Source organism: Gorilla gorilla, chromosome 10 (genome assembly GCF_029281585.2).
Source record: "Gorilla gorilla gorilla isolate KB3781 chromosome 10, NHGRI_mGorGor1-v2.1_pri, whole genome shotgun sequence".
Taxonomy (NCBI): Eukaryota; Metazoa; Chordata; class Mammalia; order Primates; family Hominidae; genus Gorilla; species Gorilla gorilla.
The window spans coordinates 37,515,585-37,528,433 of record NC_073234.2 but is presented as its reverse complement, the minus strand read 5'-3'; the positions used below and the strand labels follow the sequence as shown (position 1 = coordinate 37,528,433).

General features: G+C 41.0%; 1 protein-coding gene across 7 annotated transcripts in view; it reads left to right on the top strand.

The window, feature by feature from the left end:
- Positions 1 to 12,849, top strand: part of SRGAP1 (SLIT-ROBO Rho GTPase activating protein 1) — a 309,133-nt gene that overhangs the window by 1,309 nt on the left and 294,975 nt on the right. The gene's annotated exons all lie outside the window — the stretch shown is intronic.

The window sequence follows — 12,849 nt, the reverse complement described above, 5'->3', positions numbered from 1 at the left end:
CTGGCTGAGCCACCTGGGCTTCCTACAAGCCAGTTAGTTCCCAGTTGCAATCCCAGTCCCGTGAAACCCACGGGGAGCTGGAAACTGGGTGACTTCCCCCGCCAGCTGCCAGCCCGCATCTCTAATGGGGAGAGAACTGGCTTTAACTTAACCACCTTCAGCTGGGCAACTTATGTGGGAAGCAGGCAGCAGTGGAGGATCCTGTCCAGCTATTATTATCACCATCATTATTCTTTTTAAATGGTAGGATTGTCACTACGTAATTTTTTTACAGAATGATTTTTGTAAAGTCTGTGAACCCCAAGCGGTCTACGGCCTCACTGAGTGCAGGCTATTTCAGATATTTACACCACTCACCTATTTACACCGCTCACAATTTATTAGGGCGAGAGCCCTTTTATTAAATAGCTCCCTAAAAGCCTGGCAGTTAAACGAAGCAGTGACTAGTGGAATCTGACTCTTCCTTTATAATGGGCCAGAATTCATTGCCATCTTTCACACTCACATGGGAATATTGCTTTATCATTTGCTGGAAGCCACTTACATGTAAAATGAAGGTTTGAATATTTGAGTAGTAGTTTCAATCCATTTACATTGTCAACTAATGAAGGAAACCTAATTAAAGCTGATTAATTATTTTTACTTTCTATGCCTTGTGATTAAAAATATATATATTTTCTCTCCAATACAAGTATTTTGTTTTGTTACTCAAGTGTTTCGTAAACATATGTGTTAGTTGAATTTTTTCCTCCTCTTTCCTGAGGTCTCAGGAGTAGCTTTCCTGATTGAGACAATGGATGGAATGTTGGGATCGCCACTGTTCTTTGACACATTCAATGCAAAGTTCGTAAAGATTGCTATGTACACACCTGTGTTTATCTATGCACAGTCTTATGAAAGGGCTACGGAGAGAGGCATTACTGTACTTCCCTTGAGCAAGGGAGGAGCAGCCTGAGTGTTCTTTTGTGTGGTCAAGTTGTAAAAATGCCTGGAGTCCTGTGAGAGGACCTGGTGGAGAAATCCTGTATCATCCAGCGTGAATACAGACCAACTCATTGTGGACACTGCAGACACAATATGCAAGATAACTTAGGTTATCTTTAGGATGACCCCTATAATGGAGTTATCTATAGGCTGACCCCTATAATGTGTTCAGGAGACACAGATTTTTGTCTGCTTGGAATTGTGATAATTTATACTTACAGGAACTTGTTTCATTGCTATGGAAGTTGTGTTAGCAGATAAGTAATTATTTTCTTAGAGCCAGGTAAACTTTCTAATGAGACTAACCTTTCTTTTTTCAGTGAGTCCAACATAGCCTAAAACCTTTCATTCCAGGGCGGTACTCTTGTTCACAACCACCATTTCTCTGTGCAGTTTTTCCACATGGCTCTTTGTGGCAGGTCTTCAAGGGGTGGCGGTCTGGTTTTTCTGCCGCCTAGAGCACTAATTGGCAAATGCACTTCCAAATGTTGATTTCTTTATGTTTGCTGTAAGGTCACTTGCCAGTGATCAAGTCCTTATTTGAAAATCAGCGAAATGGGATGTGTTGCAATGTGTCTATCAAATTCAAACGGAAGAAAAATCATGAACATGGTGAAAATCACATTTGGAGCTAAGTCTGTCCCACAGAGAGTGACCTTCTCCCTATTTCCTTCAACACTTATTCCTTCCACACACCCACGAGTCCCTAGGCTGCTTTAGGAGTCTTCACTGCACCTGCCCTGCCCTGTGTCCAGGCTTTACCTCCTCCTGCAATACCTACACATCCAGTATCTAACCTAGATCACTACATCCGTACACAAACATGGGAATAAGGGAATATCATGGAGTCAGATCATATACGCATTAAATGGCACAAATTCACCTGGTACTTCTAGGCAAATCAAGAAGAGAGTGGGAGAAAAATAACAGATAAATAGTACATGAGGCCAGCTGTCCAATGCAGGGAGAGTAGGCCCCTTAGTAAGGACAGCATGGGAGACAAGACTCTGGTTTTTCTGTACCCTCGCAGAGTGCTAGTCTGTTATTTACAGGTGTGTGTTTTGGGATCAGGTGCAGTGGTGCATGCCTGTAATCTCGGCATTTCAGGAGGCTGAGGCAGGCGGATCACTTGGGGTCAGGGGTTCAAGACCAGCCTGGCCAACATTTTGGTAGAGAAACCACATCTTTACCAAAAAATACAAAAATTAGCTAGGTGTGGTGGCACACACCTGTGGTCCCAGTGTGCCTGTGGTTCCACTTGAACCCAGGAGGCAGAGGTTACAGTGAGCCGAAATCACATCACTGCACTCCAGTCTGGGTGACAGAGTGAGACTCTGTCTAATAAATAAATAAATAAATAAATAAAGGTGTATGTATTTGGAACAAACTACTTTTTAAATTACAGTCAGCAACTTTATCTGATGATAAAAAAAAATTCTGTTCTATTGCTGAAGGAAAACCTGACTGTGTGGGACTCATTAAGACATAAGTCTAGGCCAGGCACGGTGGCTCACGCCTGTAATCCCAGCACTTTGGGAGACCGAGGTGGGCGGATCACTTGAGGTCGAGACCAGCCTGGACCAACGTGGTGAAACCCTGTCCCTACTAAAAATACAAAAATTAGCCGGACATGGTGGTGCATGCCTGTAGTCCCAGCTACCCTGGAGGCTGAGTCAGGAGAATTGCTTGAACCCGGGAGGCAGAAGTTGCAGTGAGCTGAAATTGCGCCACTGCACTCCAGCCTGGCTGACAGAGTGAGACTCTGTCTCAAGAAAAACACAATGAATAAACATACATATTGGACTCCATAGATGACTTAGGTGTGTGGGTGATTTCAAGAGTCATTTTGATTATATGTATTTTTTTTCTACCTTCTAACTTAGAACCTAACACTCTAGAATATTTTCCCCTCTTACTCTCTCCCATTTTCCCTAATAACAACTTTATTTATCTCAGAATTTTTGAGATAATGTTTTGACCTAAAGGAATGACTTCAGATATGGAATTTTTTTATTCTTTAATTTTTATTTTATATATATATATAAAAGGAGTATCGGTCTGCCGCCCAGGCCAGAGTGCAGTGGCGTGATCTCGGCTCAGTGCAACCTCCACCTCCTGGGTTCAAGTGATTCTCCTGCCTCAGCCTCTGGAGTAGTTGGAATTATATGCACGCACCCCACGCCCAGTTAATTTTTGTATTTTTAGTAGAGATGGGGTTTTGACATGTTGGCCAGGCTGGTCTCGAACTCCTGACCTCAGGTGATCCACCTGCCTCTGCCTCCCAAAGTGCTGGGATTACAGGCATGAGCCACTGCACCCGGCCCAGATATGGAATTTTGCCATTGTGGCTGCCTGCACAGGTTTTGGGAACAGACTTCATGGGGCTATTCTTAACTGTGAAAAGAACCATTCCTGGTGATAATTTGTAATTTTATATATAAGATCATAGATGTATCTAGTTGTGTGTATCATTTTGGGCAAGTCACTTAGCCTCTCTCTGGGTTTCGGTTTTCTTATCTATAAGATAAGGAGTTGGAATTCTCTTCATCTTAAATGTCTTTTTTTTTTTCTTTTTGAGACAGAATCTCACTCTGTCACCCAAGCTGGAGTGCAGTGACACGATCTCTGCTCTCTGCAGCCTCTGCCTTCCGGTTTCAAGTGATTCTCATGCCTCAGCCTCCTGAGTAGCTGGAAATACAAGCGTGTACCACCATGCCTGACTAATTTTTGTAATCCTAAGTGTCTTTGAATCTAATTGAAGATGTCATATCAGTTCATATTAATTGCCTCATAAAATTTTCAAGCTTTTAAAGTTTTCAGTTGGCTGCTCTGTTTTGTGGAGAATCATTTTTGCTTTCACTTTTTTTTCATAAGTTCATGGACACTGTATAAATTGAGTTCTTGGAGAATTAAAATAGAATACAATAAAGAATACAGAAAAAACAGTAATCAAAACCACATGCAGAGAAGTGTAGCACAGAATTGTAAGACAGAAGAATCAGGAATGATACAAGTGGTTAAACAATGGATAGGTTTAAATGGGGGACAAAAGGGGACCCCAGGCAACAGTTTTAAAGAATGAATTGAACATTTCATGCCTCTTGGTCAAATTCTCAAAGACTTAGAATTAAGAGAAATAAATCTCTTGTTTGAATAGGCCATTAGAAAGCAAGCATGTCTGGAAAAGTGTATGAAACCCAAACCAGTTGACTATGCTATTTGTTAGCATCTCTGGCAAATAGCGTAGCAGTGGAAGGGATTGAATAATTGGCTAGCAGAAGGTTTTGAAATTATCTGTGGACTTTAGTGATCTATGTAATTCTTGTATTCTGCAGCAAAAATATTGTGGAGCTACACATATGGGAACAATAAAGACTCAAAAAGACATGTTTTATGAAGTGGAACTTATAGATGAGAGGCTGTGTTTGTTTTTAATAATGCATGTTGCTAGTTGCTAAGAATTGACAGTTATTATTTGTAGTATTTTCCTAGAGATAGCACCATATTTATCTACATGGAATATGTACAGGGAGTGCCAAGAAAATCTGTTGTTCTTTGACCACTCTGCAGCCTGACATACAAATAATACATTTTAGTAGCAGATGGAACATGAGGAAATGCCAATTTGATTTGGTATGGCCCTGCATCATGCCATAGCAATATGGAGCCTGTGTCTGCATCTTACGTTCTTTCTTCAACATAGAATAGGAGGTGACAGCAATTTAAGTTATGAATTAAAACTTTATAGCTGGGAGGGACTTTTAACATTTTTTCTCCAACCCACTCATTACATGATGCAGGGAGGCTTAATGACAGAGTTGCACAATTAAGACGTACCTGGGACCAGAACCCAGGTTATCTTCTTTTCAGTAGTGATAATTCACTTGTAGATTCCTCACATAGTAGATATCTAAATAGGAGATAGAACAGTTACCTATTGAGACTTTACATTCATTGAAGGAGTCATTGTTGGAACTAAGAGAGCATGGAAACCGTCGTCTGTGAACAGGAGTTAATTACATTGATTAACTCTAACCAAGTTGTTTTTTTCACCAGCACCATTTTAAGAGACCACAATACCCAGGCAGCAGCTTCACATGGTGGCCTTTAAAGTCTAGAAAAACAACATGGTTAATATGTACAAATGTGATTTGCCTGATGTTTTGGTGAAGCTGATTGCGCTACTGCAACAAGGCCTTTACAGTGCCCTGAAAACCCGGTTAGTTTCATGAACTTCAGAATATATTAAGGGATAGTTCTGGAGAAAATTTTGAGCAAAGCATGACCTTCTGAAACACATGAGGGCTGGATTATAATACAGGGTAGTAAATCTCAGCTCTGACAATCTATATTGGTTTGTTTACTCCTGTGCTATGTTGACCAGTTTAGGAGCCAGACAGCTTCAAGTCTGTTCTAGGTTTTAGAGTCTTTGTAAATTGGCCATTTTTTTTTTCTTTCTTCAAGACAGGGTCTTGCTTTGTCACCCAGGCTGCAGTGCAGTGGGTGAACAAGGCTCACTGCAGCCTTGACCTCCTGGGCTCAAGCGATTCTTCTGCCTCAGCACCCCAAGTAGCTGGGAATATAGGTACACACCACCATACCTGGCTATTTTTTTTTTTTGGTAAAGATAGGGTTTCGCCATGTTGCCCAGACTGGTCTCAAACTCCTGAGCTCCTGCCTCAGCCTCCCAAAGTGCTGGGATAATTGGCATGAGCCACCATGCCCGGCCAAGGAGAGACAGCTTAAAAAATTTTATTCATGCTACCTATTTTCACTTCAATTCAAACAACTAACAAAATAAAGAAAAGGGAATAAATTGTTTGTCTAATTAGTCTATTTATGCTTTAGCAGTTTGAAGGCAGAATTTTGGATTAGAGGATGGGCATGGTAGCTCATACCTGTGATCAATCCTAGCACTTTGGGAGGCCGAGGCGGGTGGATTGCTTGAGCCCAGGAGTTTGAGACCAGCCTGGGCAACATGGTGAAATCTCGTCTCTACTAAAAACACAAAAATTAGGCGGGTATGGTAGCATGTATCTATAATCCCAGCTACTCTGGAGGCTGAGGCACGAGAATCACTTGAACCCAGAAGGCAGAGGTTGCAGTGAGCTGAGATTGTGCCACTGCACTCCAGCCTGGGCCACAGAGCGAGACACCATCTTGGAAAAAAAGAAGTTTAGAGACAGTTATGTAAAGGTAATTTTGTCAGCTCAGAACTACTTTCTAATTTATTGACAGCATTATCTACTCTCCCCTGTTGATATGTTAGACTGGGAAGAAACAGAACATGGTGTTTAAAACCAGGAACTCTGGGCCAAGCACGGTGGCTCACACCTGTAATCTCAGCACTTTGGGAGGCAGAGATGGAAGGATCATTTGAGACCAGGAGTTCGAGACCAGCCTGGTCAACATGGCGAGACACCATCTCTGATTTTTAAAAAATAAATAAATAATAACAAACCAGGAGCTTTGGTGTTAGCAGTCTAGCCTTGTCACTGATTAGTTGTGTGATCTCTAAGAGTCAATTTCTTCATCTGTAAAATAGGGATAATAGTAGTACTTACCTTGTGTCTTTTGTCTTCTTTTCTTTCTTTCTTTCTTTTCTTTTTTTTTTTTTTTTTTAGACCGAGTCTTGCTCTGTCACCCAGGCTGGAGTGCAGTGGCGGGACTCTCAGGTTCAAGTGATCCTCCCACCTCAGCCTCCCAAGTAGCTAGGATTACAGGCATGCACCACCATGCCCAGCTAATTTTTTTGTATTTTTAGTAGAGACAGAGTTTTACTATGTTGGCCAGGCTGGTCTCGAACTCCTGACCTCAAGCGATCCACCTGCCTCAGCTTCCCCAAGTGCTGGGATTACAGGTGTGAGCCACTGCATCTGGCCTCCTTGTTGTCTTTGTGAGATTGCAGTGAGGAAAACATTTATCACAGGCTTGGCACATAATAGTCAACAAATGTTAGTCATTGTTATCTGTTTAATGCTGGTTTTCTTTCTATCTACTGTATTTATTTATTTATTTTTGAGACACGGTCTCGCTCTGTTGCTCAGGCTGGAGCACAGTGGCCCAATCTCGGCTCAGCTTGCTGCAGCCTCAACCTCCCCAGGCTCAGGTGATCTTGCCACCTCAGCCTCCTGTGTAGCTGGGACTATAGGCGCCTGCCATCACGCCTGATTTTTGTATTTTTTGTAGAGACGGGTTTTGGCCATGTTGCCCAGGCTGGTTTCAAACTCCCAAACTCAAGTGATCCACCTGCTTGAGCCTTGGGGCTCCCAAAGTGCTGGGATTACAGGCATGAGCCACCTCGCCCAGCCTGTTGTTCTATCTGCTGTATCTTGTTGCATTCTGATTTAGATAGGTTTTTTGAAATTCAAATACGTAATCACTAGTCTTTTTACCAGAATGAATTCCAAAGTGGACTAATCTTGAATTATCCTAAGAGAGTGCCATGTGCTTTTAGAATGGAGTGGGTTTCATGGTGGAATTTAAAAGGGAAATAGAATAGACAATGCATACAGATTCCCAGCTCATTATAAGGTGGATTTTATATTTTGTCATTATTTTTCATCCAAGTGCAAGTAACAAAGCCTAAAAGCACATTCCTGGCCCTTGGGCTGCCACGTATTTAAGAATAACTTTTGTTTTAAATTGTCTCTACCTCTGTTCAGTGATGCTGTATGGAAAATGAAAACTGTAGTTCAGTGAGTGGATTTGACTTACCTGTGGGTGAAAAAGATTCTTATGACATCAGATAAAGTCACTGCCTTAATCTAATAGTCTTGAGAAAAGTATTTTCTTTTAAAATCAATGTAGGAATGAAAATTCCACTTATGACTGCTAATTTGCTTCTGTTTCACTAGAAAGCACTTTGATATTAGAAATCATTGTGCATCTCCCACACGCTTTATAGTACAGGGCCTCATTAAACATTTATTACATGAGAAGAGGAATAATTTGGAATAATAATTCCTTTATACTGCAAATAAGCATGGTGATCATTCAGAATTATCTAGGATGTCCAAACAAGTATTACTGCAAAATTTTTTTTTTTTTGAGATGGAGTTTCACTCCTGTTGCCCAGGCTGGAGTGCAATGGCAAGATCTTGGCTCACTGCAACCTCCGTTTCCTGGGTTCAAGCAATTCTCCTGCCTCAGACTCATGAGTAGCTGGGAGTACAGGCGCCCGCCACCATGCCTGGCTAATTTTTTGTATTTTTAGGAGAGACGGGGTTTCACCATGTTGGCCAGGCTGGTCTCAAACTCCTGACATCAGGTGATCCACCCACCTCGGCCTCCCAAAGTGCTGGGATTACAGGTGTGAGCCACCGCGCCCGGCCTATTACCACAAAATTTTAAGTTGAATTCAAATGGTTTATAATTTCTTTAGAAAGTCACTCAGCTGGAAATATTCTAAATGTCCAACAGTGGGGAATGGTTAACTAAATTCCACTGGTAAATTGTTAACTAACTTTATACATGCAATGTTATGCAGTCTTTACCACTGGTTTTTGAAGAACATTTTATGATATGGTTAATTGTTTTATAATAATTGAAGAAAGACTGTAAAGTGGAAGGTGAAATAATAATTAAAGATAATCATAACCAGAGCTAACAGTATTGAGCACCTACAGTGAGCCAGTCACCATTGCTTTGCATGGGCACCCTGAGGGATACACTGAGTTGTGTATGTGCAAAACAAGCTGTAATGCATGGGAGGAGGAATTTCTGCTTAACTTTCCTATTTAGTATAGTTAGTACTTTCTGTGTCTTTGGGCCACAGTATACCTGGCCTTTGGTAAATTTTCAGGCTAAATGTAGGAATCTGACTTTCAACTCCACCCTCCTTGAGTACAGGAGTGGGCAAGGTAAATCCAAGCAAAGCTTAGCCTCTGGATTGAACCTCTGATAATCAGATTTGTCCATGGGACAACCAAATTTCTCCTTTGTTTACAACTCATTTATATACTTTGGTTTTTCCTTGCTTTGAGCTTAGTTGTCATGTGTGTTTGGGAGAGCAAGATTGCTTCTTTGCTTGCTTGCTTTGTATACATACAAACAGGTACAGAAAATGATTATTTACAGTTTAAAGAATAGTAGCTTTGAATACTTCAGTGCTAGCCACCCAGGTTAAGAAAGAAACATTACCAGTGCCTTAGAAACCCCCATGGAATGTCCCTTGCCTAGCAAATCTCCCTTCATTCCCACTGCCACTCTTAGTATTAATCATTCCTTTGTTTTCTATAAAGCTTTACTGTCATTTTGTAGCTTTCTTTGTAGTTTTGATTAGGATGCATTCATATATCAAGAATATAGGGCCATTTGAACACTTTCTGAATTTTTAATAATATTGATGAATTGGTGTAAATTTTAAAAATTGGAATAGTAGTGTTTTGGCATGTATAACAAATCTTTATCTTTTAAAGATACATGCTGAGTAATAATGGATGAAATTAGGGCCGGGCGCGGTGGCTCACGCCTGTAATCCCAGCACTTTGGGAGGCCGAGGCGGGCGGATCACGAGGTCAGGAGATCGAGACCATCCTGGCTAACATGGTGAAACCCCGTCTCTACTAAAAAATACAAAAAATTAGCCGGGCGTGGTGGCGGGCGCCTGTAGTCCCAGCTACTCGGGAGGCTGAGGCAGGAGAATGGCGTGAACCTGGGAGGCGGAGCTTGCAGTGAGCTGAGATTGCGCCACTGCACTCCAGCCTGGGCGACAGAGCCAGACTCCGTCTCAAAAAAAAAAAAAAAAAAAAAAAAAAAAAAGAAATTAGGACATCTGGGATTTTCTTGAAATTAATCTTGGGGAGGGAAGAAATACGTAGGGATACAGATAAAATACAAAACGAATTGATAATCAGTGGGTGCACGAGGTTAATTATATTATTCTCTTTATTTTTGCATATGCTTGAAATTTTCCCTAATAAAAAATTAATAATATGTGTTCTTATGACTTCAATTTTATACTCAATATTATTATGTTAAGATTAATCTACATTAATGTATTCAACTATAATTTCACTGCCACACTGTGTGCTTTCTCTGGTGCATAATATTCCAGTGCATAAAAAATACTACAAGCTATTGATTCATTCTATATGACATTTGAATTATTTATAGTTTTTTTGCTATCATGAATAGTAATAGTGTATAAAATGCTGTAGGTGTCTCCTGATGTATACGTACAAGAAGAGTTTCTCTAGGTGTACTTGCTGGGTCACTGGGAATGTGCGTGTTCATCTTTACCAGGTAATGTCAAACCTTTCTCTTATTAGCAGGGGAGGAGAGTTCCACAGCCTGAAAAACACTTAGCATTGAGCAATGTGTTAGTTAAAGAAGAGGCTAAGCTGTTATAATAAAGAGAACCCCGCCAAACAATGACTTTAAAATAGAGAGATTTTTTTCTTTCTCGGGTAACAGACTGGAGATGTCCAATCCAGGCCAGCAGGACATCTTTGCCCCATTATTAAGGTTCCTTTCATCTTGTGGTTCTGCCATTACCTAGATAAATGAACTTGTCTACTCTTTGAAACCAGATTTTAAGTATTTCAGTGTTTCGGCTTGTAGGAAGGAAAATCAGCCTTAAGGAGCACATGTCCACGGTTTTCAAACCCAGCCCTTACTAGTACACATAATTTCCACTTATTTAACCAGTGGGAACTTAGTTACATGGCCACGTCTTGCTGCAAGGGAAGCTGGGAAATATAGTCTCTCTGGATGGCCCTGTTTCTAATTATAACTTGATGGTCACAGCATGAAAGAAGAGATTTTGGTGAACAAGCAGCAGTCAACATGAAAAATGGTTTTTTTTTGTTTTTTTTTTTTTTGAGGGAGAGTCTCACTCTATCAGCCAGGCTAGGGTGCAGTGGCACCATCTCTACGGCTCACTGCAACCTCCACCTCCCAAGTTCAGGCAATTCTCATGCCTCAGCTTCCCAAGTAGGGACTACAGGCGTGCACCACCACACCCGGCTGATTTTTGTATTTTTTAGTAGAGACGGAGTTTCACCATGTTGCCCAGGCTGGTCTTGAACTCCTGGGCTCAAGTGATTGCCCTCCTTGGCCTTCCAAAGTGCTGGGATTACAGGCGTGAGCCACCATGCCCAGCCAGAATGATTTTCTCTTCCTTTTTATTTTTAATTTTTGTGGGTACATTGTAGGTGTGTATATCTTATTGATTTGTGAGTTTTGTTTTGTTTTAGTATGTTCGTGTTGTTAGTCTCTTGCCAGTTATATCTGTTGCAAATATCTGCTCCCAGTCTGTAGCTTGTGTTTTCACTTTTAAAAAGATCCTCTAGGCTGGGCTTGGTGGCTCATGCCTGTAATCCCAGCACTTTGGGAAGCTGAGGCAGGTGGATCACCTGAGGTCAGGAGTTTGAGATCAGCCTGGCCAACAAGGTGAAACGCCATCTCTACTAAAAATACAAAAATTAGCTGGGCATGGTGGCGGGCGCTGGTAATCCCAGCTACTTGGGAGGCTGAGGCAAGAGAATCATCTCAACCCAGGAGGTGGGGGTGAGCCAAGATCGCACCATTGCATTCCAGCCTGGGCAACAAGAGCGAAACTCAGTCTCTAAATAAATAAATAAAAAGATCCTCTTAATAAATAGAAGTTGTTCATTTTTAATCTGTTCACATGTATCAATTATTTATATTTGGTGTTTAAATAATCCTTCCCCACTCTAAAGTCAGGAAGATATCTGTCTGTGTCATCTTCTAAATGTTGTAAAATTTTGCTTTCGGCATATGTTTTTAATTCATCTGAAGTTTTTTATTTTGTGTGAGCTAGGAATTTTGTTCAAGTTCTTTTCATATAAATGACCTTTCTTGGGTTCCATGTGCTAATAGTCTTTTTGAAGAAATGATATGCTAGCTGCTTCTGTTTTGATGAAAGTTTCACATACGCAAAACTCTATTTTTGGACACTCTATTGTGTTCCATTGGTTAATTTATTCTTGCACCAATACCAATCACACTATCTTAACTACTATAGCTTTGTAATAAGTCTTTATGTCTGGTAAGCTAAATCTTCCTTCTGTCTTCTTTTTCAGAAGTATCTTCTGATCTTGCTCCTTTCTCTTCCAAGTAAATTTTAGAATTAGTTGGCCTTCCATTGAAAACACATTGGCATTTTGATTGGAATTGCGTGAAATTATAAATCAATTAGGGAAGAATTGGCATCTATATATTAGTTCTTTCTACCTGTGAATATGAGTATTCCTCCATTTATTTAGTTGTTTTAAAATATCTTTGTGTAAAGTTTTATGCTTTTGATGTTTTTGTTTAGATTTATATCAGGATGCTATTTTTATGACTAATGTTCATGAGATCTCTTTCAAGAGTGTTTTCTAGTTTCTATTATGCAGAAATGCAATTTACTGCTTTTTTTTTTTGAGACGGAGTTTTGCTTACCCAGGCTGGAGGTGCACTGGCGTGATCTCGGCCCACTGCAACCTCTGTCTCCTGGGTTCAAGCGATTCTCTTGCCTCAGCCTCCCAAGTAGCTAAGATTACAGGCATGCTCCACCATGCCCAGCTAATTTTGTATTTTTAGTAGAGATGGGATTTCTTCATGTTGGCCAGGCTGGTCTCGAACTCCCGATCTCAGATGATCCACCCACCTTGGCCTCCCAAAGCGCTGGGATTACAGGTGTGAGCCACCACACCTGGTCTGCAATTTACTTTTTTTTTTTGAGATGAAGTCTTGCTGTGTCACCCAGGCTGGAGTGCAGTGGCATGGTCTCGGCTCACTGCAACCTCCGCCTCCCATGTTTAAGCAATTCTCCTGCCTCAGCCTGCAAAGTAGCTGGTATTACAGGTGTGCACCACCATACCTGGCAACTTTTTTTGTATTTTTAGTAAAGACAGG